The sequence below is a fragment of the Mandrillus leucophaeus genome, unplaced genomic scaffold (genome assembly GCF_000951045.1).
Source record: "Mandrillus leucophaeus isolate KB7577 unplaced genomic scaffold, Mleu.le_1.0 Scaffold14, whole genome shotgun sequence".
Lineage (NCBI taxonomy): Eukaryota > Metazoa > Chordata > Mammalia > Primates > Cercopithecidae > Mandrillus > Mandrillus leucophaeus.
This window is the reverse complement of record NW_012101365.1, coordinates 10,340,577-10,350,850: the sequence shown is the minus strand read 5'-3', so window position 1 is coordinate 10,350,850 and position 10,274 is coordinate 10,340,577.

Here is a 10,274-nt window from a genome sequence, read left to right as displayed (position 1 = left end):
TTTATTTGAATCTTTTTTTATTAATCTAGCTAGCAGTTTATCTTTTCAAGAAAACACATTTTCTTTTTTTGATCCTTTATATATATTTCTTGTCTCTGTTTTATTTAGTTCTGCTCTGATCTTTATATACTTTATTTCCTTCTACTAATTTGGGGTTTGGTTTGTTCTTACTTTTCTAGTCCTTGAGGTACATTGTTGAATTGCTTATTTGAAATCATCCTACTTTTTGATGTAGACATTTATTGCTATAAACTTACCTCTTAGCACTGCTTTTGCTGTATCCCATAAGTTTTGATATATTGTGTTTCCCTTTTCAGTTTTTTCAAGACATTTTTGATATCTCTTAATTTTTTTCTTGACCCAATGGTTAGTCAGGGTCATGTTGCTTAATTTCCATGTGTTTATACAGTTTCCAAAGATCCCTTTTCTGTTAATTTTTAGTTTCATTCTATTGTGGTCTGAGAAAATATTTGATATAATTTTCACTTTTTAAAATTGATTATGCCCTAACATATGGTCCATCCTGGAGAATGTTTCATGTGATAATGAAAACAATGTGTATTTTGCAACTGTTGGATAAAATGTTCTGTGGATGACTGTAAGGTCCCTTTGGTCTAAAATGCAGTTTAAATCTAATGTTTATTAAATTTCTGTCAAGATAAACTCTCTAATGCTGAGAGTGGGATATAGAAATTCTTAACTATTATTGGATTGAAGTCTATTTCTGCCTTTAGACCTAACAACTTTGCTTTATATTTGCTCCACTGTTGCATACATGTTTATTTAGTATTATATCTTCTTGTTGAATTGACCCTTTTCTCATTACGTAATGACTTCTTCGTGTGTTTTTTACTATTTTTGACTTAAAGTCTGTTTTATGTGATAAAAGTATAACTACTCCTGCTAGCATTTGCTTTCCACTTGTATGGAATATTTCCATTTCTTTACTTTCAGCATATACGTGTCTTTACAGGTGAAGTGAGTTTCTTTTAGGCAGTATATAATTGGGTCATTTTAAAATCCATTCAGCCAGTCTGTATTTTTTAAGCAAAAAATTTAAATCATTTACATTCAAGGCTATTACTAATATGTGAAGACTTATTCCTGTCATTTTGTCAATCGTTTTTTTCTTGTCTTATTGTTGTTCGCTCCTTTCTTTTTTCTTAATTTTTATCATTGTGGCTTGTTGGTTTTCTGTAAGGGTAACATTTGAGTCCTTTCTCTTCCTTGTTTGTGTGTTTGGTAAACCAGTGAATTTTATACTTTTGTGTGTTTTCCTGATGGTAGATGTAACCTTTTTATTTCCAGGTGTAGGATTCCCTTACACATTTCTAGAATGGCAAGTGTAGTGGTGATGAAATCCCTCAGTTTTTGCTTATTTAGGAAATACTGTATTTCTCTTCATTTATGAATGGTAAGTTTGCTAGGTATAGTATTCATGGCTGATAGTTTTTTCTTTTTTTGTTTCAACACTTTGAATATATCATCCCGTTTACTCCTGGCCTGTAATGTTTCTGCTGAGAAATTTGCTGTTAGTCTGAGGGAGCTTCCCTTACATATAACTAGATGTTTTTCTCCTGCTGTTTGTAGAATTCTCTCTTTGACTTTGACAGTGTGACTACAATGCACTGTGGAAAATACTTTTTTAGGTTGTTTCTCTTTGGGAATCTCTGAGTTTCCTCTATCTATATGTATAAATATTTTGTGTGGGAAATTTTCAGCTCTTATTTTGTTAAACAGATTTCTATGCCTTTGGCCTTCTCTTAACCTTTAGGAATACCAAAAATTCAATACTTGTAGGCTTTGTGGGGTGTCATATATCACATAAGTCTTGTCATTTTTTTTTCTTTTTAAAAAAACATCTGATTGAGTTATTTCAAGGGACAGTCTTCAAGTTTTGAAATTCTTTCTTCTATTTAATCTAGTCTATTGAAGTTCTTAGTCTCTTAGTTGTATTTTTTATTTCATTCATTGAATTCTTCTTTTCCACGATTTCTGTTTGGTTCTTTTTTATGACATTTATCTTGTTGGTGAATTTATTATTCATTTCCTGAATTGTTTTCCTGATTTCTTTGTATTCCTTGTCTGCATTCTCTTGTATCTTGGTGATTTTCTTTAGTAACATTATTTCAAATCCATTTTCTTGGCATTTCTTTCTTTCTTTTCTTTTCTTTTACTTTCTTTCCTTATTTTTTATTTTATTTATTTATTTTTTTGAGACAGAGTCTCCCTCTGTTACCCAGGCTGGAGTGCAGTAGCATGATCTCGGCTCACTGCAACCTCCACCTTCCTGGGTTCAAGTCATTCTCATGCTTTAGCCTCCTAAGTAGCTGGGATTACAGTCATGCACCGCCATGTCCAGCTAATTTTTGTATTTTTAGTAGAGATGGGGTTTCACCATGTTGGCCAGCCTGGTCTCAATCTCTTGACCTCAAGTCCTCTGCCTGTCTTGACCTCCCAAAATGCTGGGATTATAGTCATGACCCACTATGCCCAGCCCATTTTCTGGCGTTTCATACATTTCATTTTTATTGGAATCTGCTGTTGCAGAATTACTGTGTTCCTTTGGAGATATCATACTTCTTTATTTTTTCATGTTCTTATGTTCTTATGTTGAACTGATATAGTAGTCACTTCTACATTTTTGGATTGTCTACTGTAGTAGAATACTTTCTCCTGAAGATGTATATATGCTGTTGGTTGGGTAGGTCACTTTAGCATTGATTCTGGTGTATGCAGTAGTATAATCTCCTTATGATTTCTTTAGTTCAAAGCAGTGTCAGTTGTGTTGATGATTTCTTCAATGGCTTAACCTGCAGTCGTTAGTGGAGGTTGTGCTGAGGTTTTGCTGAGGAGAGGGATGCAGGTGGACCAGTCCTCAGGCGTCAGCTGTGGAAGCTGTGGGCCAAGTGTGCTTGTCCTCAGGCTTCTGGGCAGGGTACATGTGTATTGGTATTAAAAGGTCCAAGTGAGATAATTCTTGGACCTTCAGTTGACTTGCTTAAGTGCCAACAGTGGCAATAATGAGTGGATTCCATGCCCCTGGACAATGTATGTGATGTGGGTGATTACAGTAGTGGTGGCAGGACAATCTTCAGGATCCTGAGCATCACTCTTTGGTGTTAGTGGTGGCTGCAATGTGTTGGGTGGGCCATTCTCCAGGCCCCCAGGTGGTACATGTATGTGGGTGCTGACTGTGGTGGGTAGTGGCAGGCTAGGTGGGCCCATACTCAGGCTCCTGGGAGTAGTGTATAGATGCCACTGGTGGAGGATAGGGCTGGTTGATCCCCAGGTCCCCAGGGGGCATGCTCATGCACTGGGAAGCATGGTACCAGGCCCACTGGGCCTATCCTCGGGTCTCCCAGTGGTGTGCATGGGTGCCAACTTTAGTAGGCAGAGGAGTGTGAACCACAGGCCCTCCAACAGTGGCAGTGGGCAGGGAAGGCATGTCCTTAGGGTGTGTGCAAGTGCACGACAGCTTTGGTCCTTAGGGAGTGGGTTACTCTCAGTGGCAGCAACCAAAGGCAGGCAGCTGTCAGATTCTGGGGAACATGCACTTCTGCTACTATGGCAGCAACAGCAGCAGAAACAGTCAGTCCTCAGAGTGCATGTATGTGTGGGGTAGTCCAGCGGATGGAGTTGTGAGGCAACCTCCAGTAGCACATGCTTTGGCCTCAAATGGTGATAGTGACAGTGGCAGCAGGCAGGAAGATCCTGTCCTCAGGGCACATGCATGTGCTGGCAGGGGTTGGGTGGGGAGAGACGTGGTCAGTGGCAGCAGTTGCATGGAGGTGGCTCTCAGTCTCTGGGGAAACATACACTTCAGCCCCCAGTGACAATAGCAGTGGCTGTGGCAGTGACAGTGGTGGAGAGAGCCAGTACTCAGGGTACATGCAAGGTGTATGGGGTACATGCCTCTGGTGAGAGTGGGGTTGCTGTCAGTGGCAGCAGCCATACCAAGAGGGTTTCAGGCTCTGGAAAGCATGTGCTTTGCCTCCCTTTGTCCTCGGGCAGCCTCCCCAGTGTGCTGCACCACCTGTTACCCCGAGCACAAGATATTATGCATTCTAGGGTGTTGGGAGCCTTGCTACTATGCTGGGCTCAATCAGTGTCATGCCACTACAGCCCTCTGGGTGGACATGTGGGGATGTCAGTGGAGGTGCAAGGATGTGCAGATGCAGGAGCTCTTCATACCTAGGGCAAGATGAAGACTGTTGGGAGCTGGGATCTCCAAATGGCACTGTGCATCAGCTACTTAGGACTCAGGGGGTGCATGGGACCCAGCATGAGCTCACTCTCTGAGGCACTGTCATCATGCAGTCTCTGGGCAGCTCCTTATGTAAGTCTCAGGGCCTGTGAAGGTCAAAAGCTCTTCCATGGCTAGGGTTGAAGAAGTCTGTGAATCAGTAGGTTTCTTTTACTTAAATGTCCCCACACTGGGAAGCCTCTCCAGGGTCCCAGCTCATCTTGGCCAATATGGCTACCTCATTTCCCTCTCCTTGTATGCCTCAGGTATTTCCTGTCACTGCTCTCTGGAATTCCAGTGTTCTCTCTTAAATGTTCTATTTACAGTGGGATTATCACTTGCTATTTTGGTTCTAATTTGTGGAGGTTGTAAATGCTAAATGTCTCCAGTTGGCCATCTTGAAGCTCTTCTAATTAGCTATTTTCATGATCATTCTTCCTTAAAAACTTGTATTTTTCAAAGACAACCAGAAAACGGGTTGTCTATTTTGGTAATTGTGTGAGATTTGGGACACCAACACTAATTTTACAGAATATTTGGGGGTAACTTCATGCTACAGTCATAGTCTTGTTACCTCTTAAAATCTATATTGGGCTCCTCCATGAATTGTCCTTCCTGTTATATTGGCAACTAGAGACCCATGTGTCCTGGAACATGGTGTAGCTGTCAGAGCATTAACTCAGGAATTAGAAGATTTAGGTACGGCTATCATCTCTACCTTTCATAGATAATTGACCCTAGCTAAAACATGTAACATCTCTGATTTTTTGTTTCCTCACCTGCAAATCAAGGATGTTGCTGGATGTCTTACTTTGCTACCTACTTGTACTTTTAAAAGCCACAGAAGATGCAAAGTCTGTCAAAATGTTCAGTAGGCAGACAAATTATCAAATGGAAGAGATTACAAGAATATTATGGAGTATAGGAAAGGCTATTTCCCTTTGCTCTCCAATTGACCTTCTGACAATCTCTTAAAACCATCTACCCTTCATGTGAGGTTACAGAAACCATCAAACCTTCATGTGAGCAGAGAAACACACCCAGGCTTTGGTAACAGAAATACTTTGATTCAAGTGATTCGCGAACTCTATCTTCTCCAAACCACGATTTCTCCATTTCTAAACTGGAGATGGTAATGCCTGCTTTGACAGGATTCCTGATGAGAGGAAGGGGCTTAGGTGGAATAATAAGATGAAACTGCCTGGGACATAGTAAGTACTTGGTTTTAACTTTTCTCTCTCTCTCTTTTTTACTTTCAGGATTTTAAGGGAATTGGGAGGGAGGCGGAGAAGAGTTTATTAAAATGGTAGAAATTTGGCTCCATGCCACTCATGATGTCTGCTTTATAGAAATTTGGCCAACGGATTTTAACTCTAACTGATAAACGGGTAATACAGATAGGAGTTTCTTTAAGAAATCAGGAACGTGGCAAAAAAGATTATTCTCTAAGAGAAAACTGATAAGTTCAACAATGAATTAGAGCAAAGATGTACAAAGTTATCTGAAAGAGATGCAGTGGCTCTACTGCTGAAGACCCTTACTTTCATGTGATTGAAATATTGACATAGTTGAAGAAAGTGCACCCTGAAGTTTAAGGATATTGGTCAGGCAACAGAAACAGAGAGAAAAAAAAAAGTTATGTAGAGCCCATTTTAGTTTTGTCCTCTGATGAAAAAGTCTTGGCAAAGGGAATGTAGCTATCATTGCCCTATTGGCAAGGTTACCCCCGAGTTGGGGAGGGCTGTGTTGGTCTTATGGCAGCTCAGTATTGTAATTAATAGTATTTCTCTGTTTTAAGACAGACTGATGTCTAAATCTTGTTCCCTGATGTTTACTACCTGGGTAATCCTGGCAAGGTGATTTCACCTCTCTACCCTTTAGTTTTCTAGTGTACAACATGGGGATACTATTTTATCCAACTCATAAAGCTGTTGTGAGGATTAAATTCTAGAATGTATGTAAACTAATTAGCACCATGGTTGGCACGTAGAAAATATTTAATAAATATTAGCCTTTTAATTGTTATTTTAGCCTGTTTAAGCACTAAAACAATTACGTTAACTCTTCTGGGATTGGTTGTCTGCTTTTGAGGAAGTTTTTTTGACTTCTTCAGGTTAGGCTGACTATGGAGAGGAAATGCAATGATAGTTGTCTTTCACATTGTAGCTTTTAAAATGGCCATTCTTGTTTACATATAATTTTCTCTGAGCCTGGATCATTTCAATTCATTCCTGAGGTAATGCCTACAGTAATATAGGATTGACAAAGATTAGTCTGAGGTTATAAGGGTTGGATCCTGATCTGTGTTCAATATACCATGGAAAACACCTCTTGTCAGGCCTTTTAGAAGTCAGCAAACTGGCAGGGCTGCAGCCCAGTAGAGTCTACAGAGGCCATCAACAAGCCCTTCAGAAGGCAGAACTTGGTGGGCTCATCATGGTATCATCTCTCTGGTTCAAGAACTTCAATTCATTAGTTCATTAGGCTAAACTCTAAAAAAGTATTTCTTAAATGTTATCATGCATCAGAATCATCTGGAGGACTTGGTGAAGCTGAGTTTTCTGGGCCACACCCTCAGACTTTCTGATTTAGTAGGCCTTGGGTGGGATCCAGTAATTTGTGTTTCCAACAAATTCTAACATAATGCTGATGCTGCTAGTTTGGGGATCACATTTTGAGAATCACTGCTCCGAAGTGGTTTAGAATATCTATATTCCAGGATAAATGTAAAAACACTTACTGAGTTTCTGCTGTGTTCAAGAACCATGCTGGGTTTTGGATGTATAAGAATAAGCACCTACCAGAAGAGAGATAAATAAACCAGAATGCCAATAACTGAAAAAATTAAATTGGCAAAACAATTGAACTGCTTCATTTCACTGGTCTCTCCTCTCAAGGAGAATATATATATATAGGAATTCAATCACTCTGAGTAGATTGGAAACTCTAATGTTAAGTGCACGGATGGAGTAATATTAATGAGCAGGGCTGTAGATGAAAGGAATGCGCCAATCTCTTAATCTACTGTGATCTTCAACCTGCCTTTTTTCTTGCTCATTCCCGAAGAAGATGTTTTTAGTCTCATTAATCAGATTGGGTCTTTTTGTGGGCACTGTGTGATAAAAAGTTGTGTATGTATGGCTTTGTTCCCTGTTCCTACCAACATTTTCCTTCCATGAATTTGGATGGATAAGGTAAACCAAAGCCCGCCTTTTAAAGACCCATTCTGCCATGTTGATTTTTAGCTGAGGGGAGGAAAAGGGCTCTGTTGTTTTCAAGGCTATAGGAAATGTTCCAATCCAGGATTATCACAACTTCACATTGAGTTTTATTGAGAACCAGCCCAGTTTACCATAACATAGTACCTTGTTTCCCATTATGCCAGATTTTTTTTCAATAGCCTCTTTTTAAAGAGTAATTTTAAGTTCCACAGCAAAATTAAACAGAATGCATGGAGAGTCTCCATATACTCTGCCTCACACAAGCACAGCTTCCTCCATTACCAACAGCACACGCCAGAATGGTATGTTTATTACAACTTATAAACCTACATCAACGCATCATTATCACTCAAGATCCACAGTTTATGTTAGTGTTCACTTTTCACTATTTGTGCTGTACAGTCTATGGGTTTTGATAAATATATAATGGTTTGTATTGACCATTACATAGTTATATAGAATAATTCCACTGCCCTCAAAATTCTGCATGCTCTATCTATTTGTCCTCTCTCTCCACTTACTCCTGACAACCACTGACATCTTTATTGTATCCGTAGTTTTGCCTTTTTCAAAATGTCATGTAGTTGGAATCATCACCATTAATCTTTGTATGTTTAGATGTCTCAAGAATAATTTGGATGATTGTCAGGAAATATCATAGGCCTTATTGTGTACTCTAAACAAATAACATCTCCCAGTAAAACACCTCCATAAAGAGAAAAAGGAGAGTGGTCGCTAGGTCCAAGGCCATACTGAATAAGATACACTGTTAAATTTTTGCACTCTGGTGAAAATAACTCTCTACTCTGCAGAATACCAGCTTTCCATTAGTCTATACTTTAGTCATGTGATCAGAGAAAGGATATTAAAATTATAATGGGTACTTACAAAATGAATGAAGATATCAGAAGAGGCCATCTGTGTTCCCGTCCATGCTTGGAGCTTCCACCACAACGAATACTCTTTTCATTACAGTGAAATTTGAGAGATGGAGTCTCTGAGGACACCCCTTGAATTGTAAGGCCTAGAATGATATTTAGTAATTTTGGTGTTATGAATTCATTACTAATTTTATAAAGCTATAAAGCCTCTCCACCAAAACCATAAGAGATTTATATCCACAAAAGTTTTCATAAAATATCAGAGACTTCACTGAAACCTGAAGACCACTGGCCCAGTGTAAAGACAACAAAAACACAACAAATAAGCAAACCAAAAAAGACTCCCAAAAGATTAATGCTGGTCCCTCCATGAATGAGCTTGCCTAACTAAATTAGGATGTGATTGCCTGTCAGTCATTTGCCTGTCACACCCATCAGCAGCCATGGTGATTGGTTGTCTTGGTGCAATATAAAGGTCAAACAACTTCATGGGAGTTATGAAACATATCTTTGGTGATTACTGAATAGCCAGTCTCAAGTCCCTAAGCTAGTGAGTTCGGGTCTAGTAATTGAAATTCCTAATCATGCCAGAAACTTTTAAAGTGATTTATTAATGTATTTCTTTAAATAGTGATCCTTGGAAACACATGAGTCTTCTTATTAAGAAGCAATATATTCCATAATATAGTTAGTTAATTACATTTCAGCTTTCCATGTTTCCTGTAGTCCTGAGAAAATCGAGATGCTCTAGATACATATGTATTAAACTTGGCTTTGTCCTCAGATATCTACCATAGGGTTTAACTTTTGTGTGGGTTTTTAATTTAACACATATTCATTGGGGGTCTATTTAGTACCAGGCACTGTGCTAGATCCTTGGGGTAGAATGATTAAACAATCTGAGATAAGGAAACAGTAGAGTGTGGAATTTGATGCACAAAAATTAAAATCTCACCTATAGAAATTGTTTTTTACCTAGCCTAGTTATTTAGCATCTATCTTTGAATATAAGTTTCATCATCTGAAATAGAAAGGATAAATGATGACTACCCAGTAGGGTGGTTATGAGGATGATATTGCACAGTCTGAATTGATATATTTGATATTGAGTTTCTGGAGTTCCCTGTTCTCAAGGTAATTTTTTTTTTCTAATTTTGCCCCCACACCCTGGAGGTACCTCAGTGTAGCTGCAGTGAAAATTTACCTTTATTTAACAATTGTTGAATTGAGAAACTCCTTCCTCAGTTACTACAGGGCTTTCCTCATCTCCCTCCAGTGTGCACATTTCAGGGCAGAGTAAGGTCTGCTTCCTACTATTACAAGCAAAAAAGGCTTTTGCCAAGAATTTAGCACTGATGTGCTTGGCACAGCAAAGCAACAGAAAGAGAAATGAATGATCATTGCAATTATAAATGGGTTAACATTCCACTGTACTCCAGAAGAATAGATTTCAGGCAAGGCTGCAATGAGAGCTTGGGGGAAGGGGGAAGTGCACAACTAACTCCATTCAAACATGGGAACAAACCCTTCTAAGAATGACTACAGAATGAAACACCTGCCACCCAATTCTTCACATAAAACTTTGGCAGACATACAGTGGGCAATTTGGAACAACTTTTATATTCCAAGTTAAAGAAACTGAACAAGAAAACTATACAAATGAATCCCTGAGAGTAGGCTTTTATAAATTCAACTGTTATTTAAAACCAATAGAGCAGAAGTCAGGGGTCAGAGCTTATCTTTTCCATCTTGCATCTCCAAAATATGCTTTCCTTTTGTATCAAGATTTGGTTTGACCATTTAAAGAATTACAAAATTCTAACTGAGACACTGACCCTTCAGAGCTCTGCTCGCCTCTTTTCTCAGCTATTGGCAACAGTAACCCCAAGCTCCTGGCTCACATCCTCCCCTGTTCCTGGGACCATT